Raw genomic sequence first — 20,416 nt, forward strand, 5'->3', positions numbered from 1 at the left:
TACCCATGTCTTCCTTTCTGCCACTGGTTGAGCTACAGTACATTGGTGCAGATAAGTACCCAAAAGCACAATGGCTCAATAGGAATGAGTAAAGCCAAGTGAAATTTGAACCAGTATGTTTTTCCTTGGGACGTTTCAGATAGCTCCTATTTCTGTGTGGGCTCCAGATTGTGAGAAGAGATATAGTTTCACAGCGTCTTTTCTGCTCTTTGCCTGAATCCCAGAGCAAAGACAAAGGGAAGTGTAATAATCATATGGAAAGGGAACTCAGTGATTCTGTTTGGAAAGTATTTCTTACTCATTTTCAGGTTGTGTTGTGCAGGGAAGGTTGCTTGACTTAAAGAACTTCCTTGTCAACCTTGCATTAAATCTAAACCAGGTTATTTTTGTGCATAAGGTAGGCATGTGTGGTTTTGGAACTTGTGCTTCTATGTGTTTTAGTCCATAGTACAGGTCTTGGTGCAGCAGTTTGCTGCTGTTCTTCCTTATCTTCTGCTAAAAGCGAAGAGGAGAGTTGCTTGCTTCCCTCATCTTCATGAAGCTGTACCTCTTCTGTGCAAGCCAGACCATTTCCTGAGCACTCTCAGTGCCCTGCTTGTGCCCTGGCATCTCTGATGACCACTGCCCAGAATGTGGATTGAAATCTGCTATCTAAATAAATATGTGTAACACACTATTTCTACTTGATGTGAAGCAACTGTCCTTTCTGGTATTCATAACTTTCTGACAGAGACATTTACTGATTTTATTAACAAAAATAACCCTCCCCTTTAAGAGTCAGTTAATTTACCTCAGCTCTGCCACAAAATTTCCTCTTGATGCCACTGGGAGGTGAAATAAACTTTTAGAAATAAAGACCCTTAATGTAGCTAGTCCAATAAAATGTAGGTTAAATGTAGTGTTAAAGGACATAACATTTTAAATGAAAGGCATCCTTCAAAGCAGTCTGATATACAGCAAACTTGATGCCTTTCAAGCTGGCAAATACCCAAGCTAGCTTCAGCTAGTTTTAGGGAGAAACTGATGATCTGCATAGATTTAAAAAAAAAAAAAAAAAAAAAAGCAAAGGAAGGAAGGACTGGCAGTCATAAATATTTTGAGAGCTGAAGAAAGAATCTCTTCAGAAAAATGCATGATGAATTAGCTTTATTGCTTCAGCATGCAAAAAGGTCTTGAATAATATTGTAAATGTCAGTGTGTATTTGTTGCAGTTCCTCACTAAACTACATATTGGGTTAATTACAGGTCTGTCACCAAAATTAAATGTTTTAATACAGTTTAGATCCTCAGACAACATAAAGTAAAAGTCCATAATGTCATTTTTGTCCTAAGAAGTTGTTAGCAGTACTGTGATATTGGTTTACAACAACCCAGCAGTTGTGTTCGTCTCGAGCATGATGAAGTTCTGTACTTCCCTACGTGGGGACGAGCTGTAATTCCCACATCATCACACTGACGTTTTTATCAAAGCCAAATGGCAAACTTGGAATGAGTGCTGAACAGGTGATGGAAATTCATTAGAGTGACGGTGCAAGCAGTCACTTCCCAATTTAAATGTGCAATTAGAAAGCTGACTTACCTTGGCTTTACTTACAGTCACTGGAGACTTGCTGAAGCCTGGTTCAGGCCATCTGAGTTGTGCTCTCCAGTGAAGACTCCTCCCTCTCCCTTTTTAATGTCTCCTTAGGCACCAAAGTTGGATGCGTGAAACCAGACAGCATGACAAACCTCCCCAAGAAAGACAGGTGCTTTGCATCAAGAACAAAGCTATGACACCAGGCTCTCCTGAAAGGGACATGGGACTGGAGTTCTGCTCTTAGGTGAGTACAGACTTGGGACAGTCCCACAGGAGTGAGACATGAGAATGGAGAAGTCAGTGAGCTCAGAGGAGGAGGAGGAGGTTTTAGAAGAAAGCAGTTATCCAGGAATGGGGTAAGGGCTGAAGGCAGCTGAAAAGGAGCTTGCTAACTGGGAATTAACTAGGTTTTAAAATAAAAAGTCCCGTGGATTTGATACTCAGCCCTTACTATTGGTACACTGTGCTTCTATGTGAGACCAAGAGTTTCTCTCACAACAGCCTGGAGTAGTCGTTGCAAATGTGGCGAGGCGGGTTGAAAACATACCTGTCAGCTATAGCTTTTTAACCAAATGCTGCGGCAATTTGCAAGAGTAAGTAGGTGAGTAAAAATGCCCTTTTTCTGTAATTTTACTTTCTGAAGCATGTTAAAAATAGAAGACTCATCTGGGACTGGAAGAGAAAATGCAACTAGTAGCTTGACCTTTTATTGGATATAATGGAGAGGTGATACGGGAAGTGATATTTTAGAAGAGCAAAACAACACACTAGACATCAAAGGAGATAACACTGAAATTACCTCTAATGCAGCTGAAAGGGTGAGTTCAGGCAGTGTACAAATAAGGACGAAGGGGTTGCAGTCTGCTCTGGGGACATGCAGCAAATACATAACAGGGACAGTTTGTATGAGGTTTCATAGATACCTGAAAACTGATCATGGAGAGAGCAGTACGATGACTAAATTTCCCACCATTTTGTAGGCAATCTGAGAAGTGATTGTGCTTTGGGCTCTCTCTGTGCCCAGGGGAAGTAAGGCTAGCTGGCTGGCTGGCTGAGAAGTGTGCAGTGGTGCCTGCACCTCCCGGTAACCACAGGTGGGATTTTTTGCTTTCTGAGAGCAAAAATACACATAAAGTTATGACCTAGTAGGAAGTCAAGTGAAAATAGATTAAACCATAAACAAGAAAATCATTTCTGGGAAGAAAGTGTGGTGAAGGTCAAAGCAGAAGGATGTTAAATAAATTCATAATGCACATATTCAGTTCTTTCTGTTCTAAAGCTGTAAAAGAGTAAATTGCTTTGGGGCAAATGAAGTGACATTTATAAATCTTCTCTTGATACCCAGAAAAGAATTCTGGCTTGTGTGTATTCCATTGTTTCATTTTCAAACTTCCTATCTGACAATGTGTAAAGGAATAGATACTCTAGACAAATACCTTGTTAGAACACAAATTTGTTTCGTAGAAAGCCGGATGTTTTCAATGACATGTAAGAATGCAGTAGCTAAAAACCATTAAAATAGTTGCAGTTTGTGGTGCATGTTAACACAGAGGGAGCCTAAATGAATACACTGTGCAAATAGCTGCACTTCCTTCCAATGGGCTGAAAATGATTTCTTTATTTTCACTGTTAAATTAAAAATGTGCTATGTTAAAGGTAGGTCTTTGCATTTTTCCTAATTTTTGTTTTCTTGATTGGAAAACTGAAGACTAAACTCCACCATTTTCAATAACATTTCCACATTCTTTCTGAAATCTGAATCCTCCTTATTGCCATCCCACCATAGCTTTTTGGAGCATGGCTGGTGGGGTTTGGTGTGGGGAAGGGATTAATCAAAACTCCCTCACAATGTCATGAGTAATTGAAAAAAAATATTTTTTAATCTCATAAAATAATAGTGTTTTGTTTTTTTTTCTGATTTAATTCTAAAATTTTTAATATGTATTAATTTACAAACTTCTAGATGTCTCCTGCTGCAGGGCTACAGGTTCTCATGAGATGATAAGCAACAACTCTTTGACACCATAGAGCAACATTTCAGAAGTGTTTGGTTTTGTTAGTGGAGAAATCTTTCCAATTATGGATATCAATTTTCTGGTTAGTACTCTGTGGTTAGGTATGTATCAGTAAATGATGAAGAGAGAGAAAAGCTGAAGCATCCCCAGTATAAGGCAAACATACAAGTACCTTGCATTATATTGTATCATCCAAGGATATAAAAAAAAAACAATATTGTGGCAAAGAGCAGCTAGTCAAATGTATGTGACAGTCAGGAGCTTGTCAAAAGCCTCACAGAGACATGTTTAGTATTGTTAATTCTTATGATCACATCAAGTTGTTCATCTTTTATCAGTTCGAATGGCTCTCCTGGGGACAGCCCATCTCTCAGCTGACATTTCATGTGTAATGTATTAGCATTGCTGTATCTCAGACAGCGAAGGAAAGGTGCAGTAGATCAGATGAAGCATCAGAAAGATGTTGCTGCAGTGCTGCGTGTCAGCAGTGAGGGATAGTCTGGTGAATGCAACCGAAAAAATCAAAGAGATTTTTGCCAGGAGCATCAGGCTGAGCTGAGTCTCCCTTTCACATGTGGTTCTGCAGCACAGTGCTAGCTGTTGGCATGTTGCAGCAGCCAGAGTCCCAGTCCCATTAATAATGAGACATGCATCTCCAAATTAAAGATATGCAAAATATGAAATATGCCATCACATAAGGAGTATGCTCTGTTGTTCCTAGTTAGCAGGGGCATTAGCTGAACTCATTTCCTCCCTGCTTTCACAGGAGATCAGCAAAAGAGAAATAGCAGTGACTTCTTGGGGCCAGGAGGCAATGCATCTCTGGGAGTGCAGTGATCTTTGCAGTGTGCTGTGTTGTAGACCCTTAAAAAGACAACTCGGCTGATTGCAGCTGCTATTGCTGCAGCCATTTAAATCTTTAGTAATGAAACCAAAGAAGCTGTCTGGAAGTCTTCAGTAACTGTGTAATTTTCTGTAATTAATTTTTTAAGTATACTGGACTTCCATACAGTGACAGCAGGCCTTTGAGCAAGGCCATCAGGGAATTAAAATGAGATGTGGCCTTGGCAGCTTCTAGAACACAAATGCAGTATATAGACAATTGAGTAGATTGGTGAGAAATGTAATTTTATTTGCAGCTCAAAAATGCTAAGGAGGAAGGAAAAATTTTGAAAGCTGAAAAAACCATGCTGGAAACGTGTGTGCCTTCTTGAACCAGCTGGGACTGAATTTCTTTTCCTTTTGATTGTGTAAGACTTTCCGATAATTGCAATTCAATAGAAGAAAATAAATTTCTGCCATGATGGTGGAGAAACACTGTCATAGATTGCCCTAAGAGATGGACCAGCCTTCAGCAGGAGGTTGGAGTAGAGGACCTCTGGAGTTCCCTTCCAACCTGTGTGATTCTGTACCAGCAATCATGTTTGGGGTTTGTTTTTTTCATTTCTATATCAAATACTAGTAGAGGTTGTTCTGTACAATGTTTAGTGATGTTACCTATTAATATAATCATAGAAACATAGAATGGATCAGGTTGGAAAGGACCTTAAAGATCATCCAACTGCAAACCCCCTATTATAGATCCCACGCACCAGACCAGGTTGGCCAAGGCCCCATCCAGCCTGGCCTTGAACACCTCCAGGGATGGGGCATCCACAACTTCTCTTGGCAACCTGTGCCAGTGCTTCACTACCCTTACAGTGAAGAATTTCCTCCTAATGTCTAGTCTAAATCTATCCTCTTTTAGTTTAAGACCATTCACCCTTGTTCTATCTGCCTTCTCTTTCACCCTTGTTCTATCTGCCTTCTCTTCTCCAGGCTGAACAGCCCCAGCTCTCTCAGCCTTTCTTCCCAAGAGAGCTGCTCCAGCCTCTGAGCATCCTTATGGCCTCCTCTCTACCCACTCTAACAGCCCCACGTCCTCCTGGTGCTGGGGGCCCCAGACCTGGATGCAGGACTCCAGGTGGGGCCTCACACAGGCAGAGCAGAGGGGCACAGTCACCTCCCTCGGCCTGCTGGTCACACCTCTGTTGGTGCAGCCCAGGATGCAGTTGCCCTTCTGGGCTGCAGGCACACACTGCTGGCTCATGTTGAGCTTTTCATCCACCAGAACCACCACATCCTTCCCTGTAGGGCTGCTCTCAGTGAGTTCTTCCCCCAGCCTGTGCTCATATCTGGGATTACCTCGACCCAGGTGCAGCACCTCGCACTTGGACTTGTTGAACCTTATCAGGTTCACATGGGCCCACTTCTCAAGCTTGTCCAGGTCCTTTTGAATGGCATCTCTTCTTTCTTTGGTATCAACCATACCACTTAGCTTGGTGTCATCTGCAAACTTGCTGAGGTGCACCCAATCCCATTGTCCATGTCATTGATAAAGATATTGAGAAGCACTTGTTCCAAGACAGACCCCTGAGGGACACCACTCGTCACCAGCCTCCACCTGTACATAGAACCATTGACCACCACGCTCTGCGTGTGGCCGTCAAGTCCATTCCTTATTCACCGATAACACTTTAAAAGGTTTCAGCAAATCTCTTTCCATATTATTGTTATTATAGTCTTATAAAAAAAAAAAAAAAAAAGAGAGAGAGAGAAAAAAAATACTGTTATACTGGCTCAATGTTAGCTAGGTAAGTGGTTACACAGACAGGTACATGCCCTAGCTGAAAACCTTGATCTTGGTAGTTGTGTGTACAACCATGGCACAGCACTAAAACAGTAACAGCAGCTCAGATTTCAGCCCCAAGTTAAATTCTGAAACATACTCCTGCCAGGAGATGACATTAATTTGTTAAATGAATGTCATTGTATCATGTACGTAGAGCAAACGTGAACTATGTTCATGAGAAAGCACTGTGTCAGAGGGACCCTGTAGGGCACCACAGATGTTGTGTACCTACAACACATGGATGGCTTCATGCTGAAGGAAGGGAAGGTGACAAGCTGCATTGCTACACAGCACAGAACAGGATGTTAAGAAGGATATGTTCCTCACTCAAAACAATGTGAGGCTCTTTTTTTTTATCTAGTCAAAATATAATTACAGATATTTGAGTTTGGCTGCGATGCTTGGGCTATCCTGCCTAAAAACATGAAGTGAGCCAAGCTGTTGAATCCTGGTCCTTGGAAATGTCTTTGGGTTTTTATGCCATAAGATTCTGAGGCTGGCTGGTCCTTGGTTTTTTGAAAGTTGACTTTACAATTTAGCTGAAAAGTTATGTGAATTTTTAAAAACTGTATCTACTTATGCTTACATTCTTGTTAAGCCCAAAGTCAAACTGCTTCTACAGAAGTGACAGCTCAGATGTGAGTGAAGGGCCAAATGAAAATTATGTGGAGATTTAATTTGACAAGGCCACTTCAGACAAAAGAAATGTTAAACAAATAGCCTTACACAATGGGAAATGGTGAACTTCTGCTGAACCTTGCCGTTGGCTCTCTGCCAAAGGAAAGTTTGAAGCTACTCCTATGTTCTGATTTGGAAATCTCTCTGGTTTTAATGTCCAGCTTTTGTATACCATTTTTAATGGAAAATGAAAAGTGCTTAATTATCTTTCCCAGGGTATGACAGCTGATAGAAATTAAAATGTCTGCCCAGAACAGAGTGATAATCCTGCATGCTGATAATAACTCAAACAATGTAAACCTGTGCTATATTAAACTGTAAATGGAAAAGTGGGTGAGAATAAATGATTTCACGAGGTAAGAATAGTATCAAAGAAAATGGAAACATTCAGATATATCACCCTGGGTGAGTGTTTCTTTCAGGCCACAAACTCCTGTCATGAACAGTAAAAGCAGTCATGGTCTGGATGGCTTTTCAGAATTATCTACTTGGCTACAGAATGCAAGACAAGGGCTCTGGGTAGAAGCAATGTCTTTATTAGGGTAGGTAGAGGGAGAAGAAGCTTTCATGCTTTCAGGCCTACAAGTTCTTCAAAGAAAACAGAATTTCAATTTCTCTACCTAATATAAATGAAGACCTGTGCTAGGAATATGAATTCTGCCTGTCAGGAAAAGCCTCTAACACCCAGCCACCTTGACATAATCTTCTGATACTCCCTATATATATATATATAATATTTTTTATTTTTTTGTTGCTGTTACAGAAAAGCTGCAGTCAAATATTTTAATATTAGATGACTTCTCTTCTGTGATGCCTACAAAATTATTGGCCATAACTAGAGCTAAAGAGCCCACGGCCATGGCTTAGTGCAGACAGATGACTATGCCTGCATGCTCCTGACTCCTCCCAGGCTTTAAGATGGTCACGTCTTCAAAGCAGGTTTTCTGGTTAGTTTCTGCTGCAAGCCCAGCTACAGGTAAATGTTTCTCTGGTGAACTTCTTGGGCTTGACCTCTTTTATTCAGAAAACTACTTCTGCACTCCTCACCTGACACAATTCCTGAAGCAAAGAACTCTTAACTGCTGTCTTGGTTGTACCAGTGGCTTTAGGGGATGCCATTATGGGACAATGCTTGCTCGTCAGGGTATTCAAGTGCCAGTCCAAATCCTCCAGTTCTTTTGAAATCCCAAGTGGTTTTAATGTAAACCTAAAAGAAATATTGATTATACTAAATTGGCCTGACCAGTGAGTTTGTCTGCTGTGGAGATGCTGGTTCATCGTAAAATAGCTGGAGGAGCAAGACAGGTCTCTGTCAGTACTTGTCATTAAATCTTCCTTTACAGAGATGAATTGCCCCCAGCCATATGTAAAAATAAATTACAAAGCAGCTCAGCCTGTCACATGGGCCAGACTGAACCAAATGGCGGGTATTTTAATACAAAATGTACCTGAATCTGCAGACTCCTTACAAGAGAGTTGCACACCTCCCATACTTCAGCTGGCACTGGCTGAACTCTTTCCTGTGCAATGACATGCTCAGGGCTGTTTTCAGGAGCAAATTGTAAACAGTTCTAGCTAAAGGCTAAATATGACTTGGTTTGCCAAGTGCAGCTGAATGTGAGAACATATTTATGCTGAAACAGGAAGACCAATGAACAGCTTGCTCAGCTCTCTGTCCCTTTTCTCTGCAAAAAACACTAATCTGTGGCACAAAAATTACTGCAGAAGCTGTTAAACACTATTTTTTCTGTGTGAGAGGCCATTATTTAAGTGCTGTCCTTCTCTGATTAATGAACATGGGCTCTTCCATTCTCTGGCCTCTATGCTGTACTAAACATGCTCAGCTAAAAGTAAAAAGCTTTGATACTGTTCTCTGGCCGCTAGCATACAAAGTCAACTTACTGCTTCTCAGTCACCCTCTCCATTACAGAGATTGCATCTGCAAGATCAACTCTACCTGATCCAGCCCATTAGCTTCAGTACCATTGAGAAGGTTCAGAGTAGGAGAAAATCCATTTTGAGGTCTGTTAGTAGCCAACCCTTGGTACTAAAAGTGCTGGGACAACAAGAGAAAGCAGAGAAAGTCTTTACTCTCTTCTCTTCAGGCAGAAAACAACCATAACTTCATGTGAATCACATCTGCTTACTGAGAAGGTAGCCTTCAGCAGTGAATCCACACTTGCCAACACTGACAGCCAGGGACAGAAAATGGCCCTTCCACATGCTGCGGTCATGGCAATGCCATAGATGTACTGGATCATTACTGAGGCCAACGCACCTAGATAATCAGTTGTAGCTGAACTTGTGACACAGGTATGGGAAGAACGGTACTGGCTCTAAAGCTTTGGTAAAGTTGTATTTGCTATCGTAATCCAAAGATTTCAAGACCTCCTCTGAATGAATAGGGAAGCTGTACTCACCATGCAGAAGTGTTTGATACAAAGCTGTGTCCTTCCACACCTGTCCTGAGATAAAGTTTCTCAAAGTATGTACTATACTAGGAAGCAAACCTTCCATGATAACAATCACAGGGCTCCCAGATACGAAGTTCTGTGCAAAATAGATCGAACTCTCCTCTTGTCATTTGCTGACCCTTTCCTTGTGCAGTTACTCTTTCATGTCACCTGTGGCCCCCACTGTAATCACGTCTCTTTTCTTTTAGTGTCACCCAGGCAGAAGACAGCACACACTGTTCCCTGGAGCTTCATACCTGCGGATTAGTTGGCGAGTACATCCATTGCCAGTGGCATCTGCTGAAGACAATAGCTGGGAGGTAAGTTCTTCCTGCCTTTTCTTCTGCAGGAGCATTCATAGTGCTAATTTTCTCTACGTGCTGCTCTATTTTTATGAAAATTAGAGAAGCTTCATTTTTTGAAGATCTTTATGCCAGCTTGCTAGCTAGCTTTGGTTAAAGCTATTAGGGGTGCTGGTCTTACAGGAGAACTGGCACACAATGTGATCATACCAGCCTTGTTTCCCCAGGAAAACAGGTTAAAAGATTTCTCCTTGCCTGTAATTGGATGCTGCCAGTTTGAAAAGCTGCCAGAGTCTGTCTGACAAAAGAAGACCTCTCTGTGTTTCCCCTTGCAATTGCTTTCCCATGGAGCCTAAAGGCAAACTGTTAAGGCCATTGATCTCCCTGCAAACAACATATTTGCAGCAGTGGCAGGAAATCTCTGCGGGGATGAAGTGTACAGGAATGACACACACGGACTGCTTATTACACTGATCTGGTACTAACTGGTCCCTAAGTGGAGTCACCAAAACTTAACTACAGGCCATTTGACTTATTTTAATTAGTCACTCTGAAAAAATCAGCCACTCAGAAGTCAGAAAAGGCTATTAGGATGGCACATCACAACTTCGTTCCAGCTCCCTTGCAAGTTCATCCATTTTTTAAACAGAACCTTTTCTTTAATCTTTAGATGAGCACTTAATGCCAAGTCAACGTGACTGCCTGCTTCTTTCTAACTATTTGGTGACTGATCCCATTCTCTGTTTTCAGCCCAAGATTGAAAGGCTGATCTGAGACAGAGCTATTCATTCCTTCATGTTCTGGTGAATGGCATTGCTCAGTCTGCTGCCTTGTGCTGCACCAGCATTAATCCTCACTACCCCCCACAAAGCTGGGGACTGGCATTGTGATTGCCTTATGGATAAGGAACTATAGCTCCTAAAATTAAAGTCACAACTCTCTGTTGCTTTTGAATGTCCATCTGCCCAGGTTAGGGTGCCAGTCTAGGGTGCCAGCCAGTCTAGGGTGAGATGAGACCACAGCATTCATTTCAGTTTAGTTTAGACTGAGAACAGATTAAGGGTATATTAATTTTTGATGTTGCATAGGCAATCATAGCTCCTTTGGTACGTCAAGACCTTCAATTTCACCAGGTACTGGTGCCCTCTTGTCCAAAAAACCTTGGTAAAATATTTGTCAAAGGTCTCTTCACACCACAGTGTAGATACTACTAGTCACCAAAGTCTGTCTGCACATGAATACTTGACAACTCACATCCTATTCTTTCCCGCTTTGCTAGTTTTTGAGCCTTCAAATTTGGTTTTGGAAAGACACATTACATGGTCAGAAGTTACACTCAGTGAGTTTTATGGCTTAGCCATAAAAGACTGTGCTCAAAACATGGCAATTAGTCCATGCGGCTGTCCTGGTAAGCAATAATCATAAGTATAAATATTGGGAGAGGATGAAAAGTACATAGGAGAATTACACTGAGCTGCCGGGGAAGGGCTGCACTCTGGGGGAAGCAGATGGCTTGTTTTTTATCCTGGTTTTCTAAATTATGTGTCTCACTCCTGTTTCTAAGTTTACCGTCCATAGAGGATGGCTGAAGTTTAACTGGCTTTTCCCTCTCTAACTCCTTTTGCCACAGAACTTTCCATAGGTGGAAAAAAAAAAAATCCTTCCAGATTCCACTGAGCAGCCTCAAACTCGGCAACCTCTTCTGCAGCCCCATGGGGAACCACAGCCGCACCGCACCCCACAGCAGGAGCTTTGGCTCCTGCCACTGCCTTGGCCACAGAGGCTGCGTCCCATCTGGGCAGCACAGCTCTCTCTGCTTTGGGTGGGAAAAGCTTTAGGAATAGTCTTGTGGCTACTGTTTTTGCTGTTTTTTTACTGGTTTGCTGACACATGTTACTGCATGGATTTGATGTGGTGTGAACCCTGGTTAAGAGTGCAATTAGCTGGGGATGTTGGCTTTGTATGGGCATAGCACTGGGAGATCATCAGCTCTGGAAACGAAAGAGTTTGTGGGCAGCCCAGTTTTGTTTTAGCCTAGTGGTACTCAGGGGTATTTATTTCCTCCGTGCCTCTGGGAGCTTCAGAGCCATGGCTTCTCTTTACCGGCTGATGAAGCTCAGCACCGTGTGTACGTGTTTCCTGCGTTTTTCCGCTTGCCCCGAGTGCACAAGTCATCGCAGTTATGTTGTATATCTGACCAGCATGGCAAGTTTTTCTTCACAAGAAAGAAGAAGAAAAGTGTCCTCAAATTTCATAGGCCTTGGGACAAATCCAAGCAGTGCGTCTGCATGACTGACTTTTGCAATTAAAATTATTCTGTGGGAGTTAGTCTGAGGATGATCAAAGACTATAGTTGATGGTTCTTGTTTGTTGGTACAAATATAGTCCTTTTTGCTGGTTGAAGACTGGAGGCAAAGGTGTTGGTTAGCAGGGGCACTTGCTGGAGGAGAAAGTACACAGGGTGGCTTCAGCCTCCTCAGCTCCCGCCTTGCACTGCAGGTGCTGAGCACATCCAGGCAAGAACTGAGCGCTTGCTTGATGGGGAATTTGCAGCCTGCTCAGCATGGCTGCAGACATGAGCAGGGTGCTGGTGGGCTCTCAGGATGAATTAGTGAGGATGAATTAAGCAGACTTCTGAAAAACCAACCACACCGCTTCTAGAAAGGGGGGGGAAAGGGTTGTATTTTGGGTCCCTGTTTCTTAAGGATGAGGTTTATCTGGTTTTCGTATTTCCTTTCACTTGTATTTGTAACCAGTGTCAAAGACTTCTCAGGCCACATCTTTTCTGTTTCCTTGGACTGTTTCCCAATCACTTTGGGTTTTCATCTGATACTGTATTCAGTCAAGGTTTACAGGTAGAGGAGGATTATAGCACCAAAAGCAGCTATACCAAATGCTGTTCTTGTTTCAGAATAAGTATGCTCTTTTGCCTTGGCATTTAAGTGTACTAGGCCTTTTGACTTGTTTTACTCTTTGGGATTATCTGTGCCTTTGGGATTATATTGTGCCGGCAGAACATAAATCTCATCTTCATTAACTGTTTCAGGTGTTCATATGAGAAAATCATACTCGGTGTATCTTTGAGCTACAGAAATAATTTAACTGGACATTCAGATTACAAGAAAAGCAAAATTTGCTTTCTAATAATTTCATTGTCGGTTGTTCTAGCATTGAGGATGCTTGAACTGCCTAAACAAAGACTCCAGTTAGGGAGACAAAAGTAGCCTTTTGTCAAGTGCTGGCTCGGGGTGCCACATCTGAGTTGCTATTCTCTCTCCAGCTAAGTCCACTTTGATGGTGTAGCTGGTGCATGATCCCAGCACAGAAAAACAAGCCACGGGAGCAGCGAAAAGACGAACCCCAAAGTCATCTGCAGGCACCACCTGCAGCCCTCTGAGAGATTTCAAAGTGCTCACCGAAAACAGAAGGCTGCTTTGTGGATGTGGGCTCCCGTGATGATTTCTGGTTAGTTTGCCAGACCCTTTGGAGTCTTTGGCTACACGGAAAAACGGTGAATGAGCTCATTGTTGCCTTTTCCACAAGCACTGGCCCTCCAGCACCAACCCAACTGTTGTTACAGCACGATGCTGCTGCCACGCACAGAAGAGCACCTGAAGGGAGGCTCACACGGGAGGATGGAGCACGGGAGGTTTTGTTTCAGTGGACATCGTACCAGTTTTCCTAGAGAAGTGGGCTAGCACCAGCCCTGCTAGAGGAGAGCATGCATACCAAATTAGCACAAGCATCTATTTTCCTTTCAGCACAACACAGGTCCCATCATGGCTATTAATAGTAGTTATGCCTGCAAAGAGAGGTCAGGCCAAATCCCTTGGTAGGTAAATGGCTTAAATGATAGTTCACCTGTTTACTGGTAGCTGCTTCTAAGACCAGTGAAATATTTGGAAGTGTGACAAGTGCCATTCTCTAGGAGAGCCACTGAGTCATTCCCAGATTTCATGTCCTGGCTCCTCAGGGTTTCTGGAAACAAATGGTGAGTATTTTTCTCCCGATGTTTTTGATTTTCACGTGCCAGGAAGTGACAGGAAAGACTGAGCACACTTTAATAACTTTTTTTGAATCTCATCGAGACTTTGTCTACAACAGAGAGATGGCTCAGGACATGAGAGGAGTACTGTTTTCCATCCCACTCGGTGCAGCATATCGGAGCCAAGGGCAGTGCCAATATTTTGATGGAGATTACTTGAGCTCTGAGGAGCTGCGGACACGGCCAGATCCCCCCCAGCCCTGCCAACACCACTTGTGATCCTGACCTTATGTTCTGGTTTGAGGGTGAAAGGGCCTATTTTTTCCTTTCTGTTAATTTTAAGGAGATAAATATAGCCAGTGAAGTGACCTCTTAGTCCCATGGAAATCTTTGAGTTTAAAGCTGAGAATGTGAATTTTAGCAGTAGCTCTTATTTTATTTATAGACTGGTCATTGTATTGCTTAGCATGAGGTGATGTTGTGTGACACAAGCATAGTTAATTAACACTAGGTCACCTACCTTTGAAGAACAATGACAGAAACATTAATTTCCCTAAAAACACTCTGTTCTTATAAAAAATAATAATAATAAAAAAAAAAGGTATGTTAAAACATGACTGAATATAGACTTTAATAAGGTTTCCCAAATATGTATCTTTGTTTAAATGGATGCTAACTAATTCTGGTCCTATTGACCTTGCTGGAGTTCAGTGTCAGCTTTTACTGTGACACTGGTATAACTCCCAGTGGGTCAGAATCAGGCCTGAAATGTACAGAAATGCTTGCTCACATGTGGTTTGTGAAACAAAACAGTGCTCAGGGTTATGAAGGCTGGCCCAGTAAAGGGAGCATGAGGAAGCTGGGACCACAGAATTGAACTTGGGGATGGTGGGGAAAGGGAAAGCTGGTCTCCAGGGCTGCAGATCCAGAAAGGGGTAATGGAAGGAGGGTCCACAAGATAGCAGAAGGATCTTAATCTTACACAGTTCCTCCAATGGTGCTACAGCAACCCTTGTGAAGGGAGCATCCATACCAAGGACTGCTGTCAGCTGTGTGTTTATCAGAGAGGAAGCAAACTGTGGGCAGAGAGCGGCTTTGCAGTGAACCAGGTGACCTTATTGTTTCAATTTCAACTGACTGGAAGGAGCAGTTTTTTGTGCTTTCATGAAATCTATGAAATATATCTTGTGGAGAGGCCATGCAGGCAGCCAGGCTGTAATGATGGTTTCACAGAACCTGCTCCTTCGTAAGCTTTGACATTGGTAGAGAGATGGAAACAGCTAGACTGTGCAGGTCCCTGGTACAATATTTAATATTTTTCTTTTATGAGCATAATGAGTTCAGATTGTATTTTTAAATAATTGCACAACAGATATGGGTTCAGTTTCTCAGAGACACTTTCTTTAGCAGGTGAAAAACAAATGTCTGTTCCTTATTGATGTGTACAGCACCCAGCCTGACAGGGCTCTGATCAGGCCGTGCGGGTGCTGTTGTAGAGAAAATCAAGTGAAGGAAGACAGAGGCATGAGGCATTTATAACCCAAGATGTGAGCCACGGGCAACAACGATAGATGGTCATCTCTAAGAATTATTTTTCCCGTAACAGCAGCTCTGAGAAGGACCTGAATGAGAAGTACTGACCAAAAATAGTCTATGATATAAAATTGGCTCGAAATTGAAACCCTTCCTAGCACTGTCCAAAGCTTTTTATTTTCCCTGGGGTGACTGCAGAACTAATAGGACACGTGTTTGTTAGTCTGCAGGAGGTTATTGTAATGAGTAATAATGGATGTGACAGCAACCCGAGGTAACTCAATGACTCTGAAGCTGCTTCCCAGCTCTCCCATGCTTGGCTTTTGTCCTCTTCAATTTCTGCCTTCTGCACCCGTGCCATCAGCCTTACACACGGAAGAATGAAAACAAATATACTGGGACATCAGTTTATGAAAACACACACACACACACAAAAATGGAAAAATAAACTGCAAACTAGACTGCTGTTTAGGGAGGACTTTGCTTAAGGGTCAGAGAGTGGTGGAGCACACTTACAGTGGCTTCTTGGAGGGTCAAGCTTTTTCCTTAACCTCAGTCAAAAAAGATCCGAAAGCCAGTCCATGTGCTACTGAAAAGTTTGGTAACTCCTTTCAAGAAAGTTACAATGATGTTTTCAGGAGCAGAAGGATGAAATGAAACCAATAAAGATCACCAGGTCACAGAGTAGTTGAGGTTGGAGATACCTCCAGGAGGTTCTGGAGATCCACCCCTGCTGTTCAAATCATGATCAGCTGGAGCAGGTTGCCCAGACCATGTTCGGACAGTGCTTGAATACCTCCACGGATGGAGACTCCACAACCTCTGCTTGCCATCAGGTATTTTTTGGTAGGATAGGATTGATGTGGTGAAGTATGCAATTGAGTTTTACCCATGGTGTACTCTTGGTTTGGCACTTGAAAACCACTCATAGCCTCTGACAGTCTTTCCCATGGGGGCAAGTCCAAATTAACCTGCATTCCTGCTAGGCTGTCTTGTCGAGGAGGAGAGAACAGTAACCATGTTCACTGTACATCATGTCAGGTGTACTCTTTGTCTCCTTTTTATCACATTTGTCTCTTACAATAGTTTTAGTACTTTTGTTTTATAAAATTGGAACTGTAACCTTTAGTTGCACTGAGGTGCATGGCTTTTGCTTTTAGCATGCGATTACTGCTAGTTCATATAAGCAAAAGGCAGCTTCACTACTGAACGGCTGCTTGCTGACCCTCTGGGTAACTCCTGCTGATCACATGGTGGGAGACTTGTCAGGCTGCCTTGCCTGTAGCAGTACCTCAAAGCCACTGTTGTCAGAGAGCACTGTGATATCCTGGAGCTTTAGATTTAATTTATGACTCCACAAGAGCCCCAGTCATAATCTTTTATACAGAGGGAAGCACAAAGTGTATTTGCCAGATCATCTGAAATAATTTTACTCACAAGGCAAAATCTGCTTCTGTTTCCCCTGGAAAAAAGCAAGAGCAGTTTTACCTGGCTTTGGATTCACCCCAAAGCTGCAGCAAAGAACTTGGCCCAGATGTACATGATCCTGGGCTGTAGCCGGACACAAGAGGCCCCTGGTCCACCTCCAAGGGCCGGTGCATCCTGTTTTGCTTTTCAGCAGGAATAAGGAGGTTTGGGGGAGCTGGGGCTCTCAGCAGTGTGTGGAGCTGCCAGCACAGCCTCAGCAGGTCAGGAAGGTGCAGAGATGTATGAGAACAGACGGTGGAAACCAGAACTATTCAGGGACTCTTGTCAGAGAAAGCAATAGGAAATACTGATTTTTTCCCAGGCTGAGCCCACGAGGGGACTTTGCAGCTTATTAAATGCCTGCTGAGACACCATCAAGTGTGGGCAGTGACGTGGGAGGGGAACAAGAGTCTTCTTGAGGGTACCAGAAGGAAGACTGGTGCTAGACTGCACATATCTGGTCATGCACAGCCTGGAGCAAATGCTGCATGCATACAGTGTCCTTTTACCTTCAGAGAGGGACAGTGTCGCCATCCATCACCTTTTGAGGTGGCTGTGCAAAATTAGGGGATGTTCCAGGTGAAGGAGGTTGGACCAGCTGTGTACTGCTTACTTTGCTTTGATGCTTTCACACAAGGAACCTGGGTGAGAAAGAATGATTTCCTCTGACTGGGTAGGCCCTAAATGGATATGAGTTAATGCAGAACTTGAACTCAGGTATTTGCTTTCAAGTGCCATGCTTTGAATTCTGTTTTCTTGGGGTCATCAGGTGCTTTGAGTATGAGCAAACTGATTATGGAGCCTAGGAATTAAATAGACTCAGATCATCAGTTTGATTTCCATGCAGGGAAAAATTTAGGTGCTGAGCCCAGTTTTAAGAAGTTTTTGGTCCTTACACGGAAAAAAAAAAATCAGCCGTGGAATTGGGCCTGTTCAGTCTTTTCATTAGAGTCAAATTCTGAGTCAATGGTACTCTTGAAAGGTACCCTACATTAAAGGCTGAATATACAAATTTCTAGAAGTACCTGATAGTTTCAAATAAATAGCCAAATTCTGCATTAACAGTCAAAAACTATTGAGCAGTGACCTTGTCTGGTACAACCACCCGCCCCCTGCAATTTAAGTCTGTTGACTCTAGATGGATACCACAGGTCCTTTTTAAAAACACAGCTTCCTGTGATTCCCTAAAAGTTTAAATGGGCTTGAGATTGCTGTTCTTGTCTTCTGGAGACAGAAACTCAGCACAAAATGTACCAGCTTAGGATGTACCAAAGTAGGTTTGTATCAAAAAAATATGCTATTTGCTTCTATGACAACATTGGAGATGTACAAGAAATAACACACTATGCATCCCACACATTAAAGAGATGAAAGTGCCTGCTATCCTGAAGTGACCATAAAAAATTCTCTGGGACTTAAAGGCTTAATGTTCCTTGTTCGTGTGTTTGCATGACTAAGGTTTCTTGGTGCAGAGCATAGACTGTTCAGGAACTGGCACATTGAGCTTGCTGTAACTTCTGTGGCAGACTAATGTCACCCTCCGTAGGGAGGTGACTGTAGCTGTGGTGCCTCCAATCTACATTTTAAGAGCCCTCAAATATAGGGAGGCTGGGAGAAGTGACCTGTCAGCTGAGGAGGGCTGGAGGCAGCCCTGTCTCTTGCTGTTCTAGTTGCATGGGGAAGAAAATCTTCCATTCTGATGCAAATGTTACTTATCAGTAGTCTGCTGCAACAGTTTTAATACTGTCTCTGCCCATATGGTCCTACAACTAAGGTCCAACTGCTTGACTTTATCACCTGGAATATAGAGTCAGATATTTCATGCTTTTTCTTTTTTTTTTTTTTTTTTTTCCCTACAAGGTAGCTTGCTTGAACTTTGCATACTTCAAAAATAGTGTAAGGGTGAGAGAGTGTAAGGAAAATGTGACGTAGGAGTTCTGTGCCCACCAAAAGTTATGGTTTAAGTCTGGCTTTTTGCAAAACCTGTCCGTATTTTTCTAACTTCTTCAGGTGATCTTGACATGAGGCAGTATGTCACTTGTCCCTCAACAGCACGTGCCACAGACCCCCAACATCCACCAACCCTCTTGGGGCTTTCCCACCTTGTGTGCCTTGTAGGAGATGGAGCTGGCTGAGATGGAAGGTACGGAGATGAGGTTCCCAGGCTGCCTGGACCAGGAAATCCTGCAGGGGTTCCCAAGGCAAGGCAGACTCAATGTGCTGCAGAGCAGCTCTAGGCCAGCTCCAGCTGGACTCCATGCTCCCCCTGCCTGCAGGCCTAGGGGCTCCTCTGAAGCTCAGACCAGTCATGGAGGGCCCAGGCTTCACAGTGCCTGAGATGGCCTCAACTGCTCATCAGAGGGCAGTGTGAAGGGGCCCAGGGCAGGAGGTGAGGGCACCTATGCTGACCCATTGCACCTAGGTGAGGTGACAGGGCTGGGTGGCCACAGCAGCAGGTGCCTGACAGCCCCACCATCAGCCTGCAGGTGCAGGCTGAGATCAATGCAAGAGGGACAGTGTGTCAGGAGTAGCAGGAACCAGACACAACCATGGCATAGCTCAACCATGGCTTGGGAGCTCAAGCCTGAGCCAAACCAGGGCTCTCAGCAGGTGGTACATGACCCAAGTGATACTCATCAGGGCAATCGAGGTTCGTTAATGCCCTCTGTGCCCTGCTAATTGCTCCCTCCCACCTGTGGAGGAGCAGAGGACAACTCCCAGGTGTAACTGGACTCCTAAGCTACACACATACCCACTCACACACACAAAATTGTTGGTAGAAAGTAAGGATGGAGTCCCACAAGTAAGAAAAAGTGTGTTTCCCTGTTAAGGAGCTGCCTTATTGGTTCAAAGGATGTTACATAGCAGATGTTACATAGGTAACATCTGCTGCCCTGAAGGTGACTGCAAGCAAGTGGCTTCATCGGGCTGGCTTCTCATTGTGCTCTGCTGCAGCCTTCCAGGAGCTCTCAAAGCGGGGAGGTTTGAAGGTAATGTGCTTAATCAGTTTTCTGCTCAGTCTGTGTAGTAACATGGAGTGTTTGTTTGTCATTGTTTCTGTATCTTCACCTTAGTTTTCCTCCTCTGACTTCACTTGAGCCAACAGGAGCAGTGGAAGAAGCTTCCTTATTAATTACAGCTCATAATTGTGAGCTTGGCAGCTGGTGGATTGGCAAAGATGAAATCATTTGTGTTCCTGTCTGCACAAGACTAAAAGCAATGCAGAGGAGGTAGCTTTAATTAAAACCAACTGCCATAGATCATAAAGCAGTCTTATCAACTCGCAGCCGCAGCATGCCACACTCCAGAGAGTGCTGGACTGTGGGAAATGGAGATGGCCCACAGCACAAATGGTAATAACTAAGCATAGGCAAGGAGCTTGGCATTTACTGTAGAGCAAATCTATCAGCCCTGCTTCTTGCTTTCTCTCATGAGAGAGGCCTTTCAGCTCGGCCTACTCCATGATGTTACTGCCGGTACCGTGTGACACAAGGCCATGCTTTTGGGATCATGCTGTGAGGCTCTTCTGTTAGGGCAAACAGACTGGCGGTGTGGCACAGAAAGCTATGACCATTATATGTGGTTAATGGTTCGTGTGAGTCCTGGAGGCTCAGCCACTCCCAGCCCAGTGTGTTTGAGCACGTGGGGTAGGTCTGAAACTCTTTCAAACTCTTGCTGCTTGTGCATTGACCTTGGATATTTGAAGTGGTACACAAATACTAGTTATAGAGCACAA

General features: G+C 43.4%; 1 protein-coding gene across 2 annotated transcripts in view; it reads left to right on the plus strand.

Annotated features, from left to right (window-relative positions):
• Positions 1-20,416, plus strand: part of COLGALT2 (collagen beta(1-O)galactosyltransferase 2) — a 148,582-nt gene that overhangs the window by 13,300 nt on the left and 114,866 nt on the right. The window contains exons 2-3 of one of the 2 annotated variants that reach the window (XM_072041575.1): positions 1,688-1,820; positions 9,603-9,713. The gene's annotated coding sequence lies outside the window, so the exon portion shown is untranslated. Of the gene's footprint in view, positions 1-1,687; positions 1,821-9,602; positions 9,714-19,447; positions 19,671-20,416 lie in introns of those variants that run through there. The other variant, XM_072041576.1, reaches the window with a different exon arrangement.

This window comes from Anas platyrhynchos, chromosome 8 (assembly GCF_047663525.1).
Source record: "Anas platyrhynchos isolate ZD024472 breed Pekin duck chromosome 8, IASCAAS_PekinDuck_T2T, whole genome shotgun sequence".
Classification (NCBI taxonomy): Eukaryota; Metazoa; Chordata; class Aves; order Anseriformes; family Anatidae; genus Anas; species Anas platyrhynchos.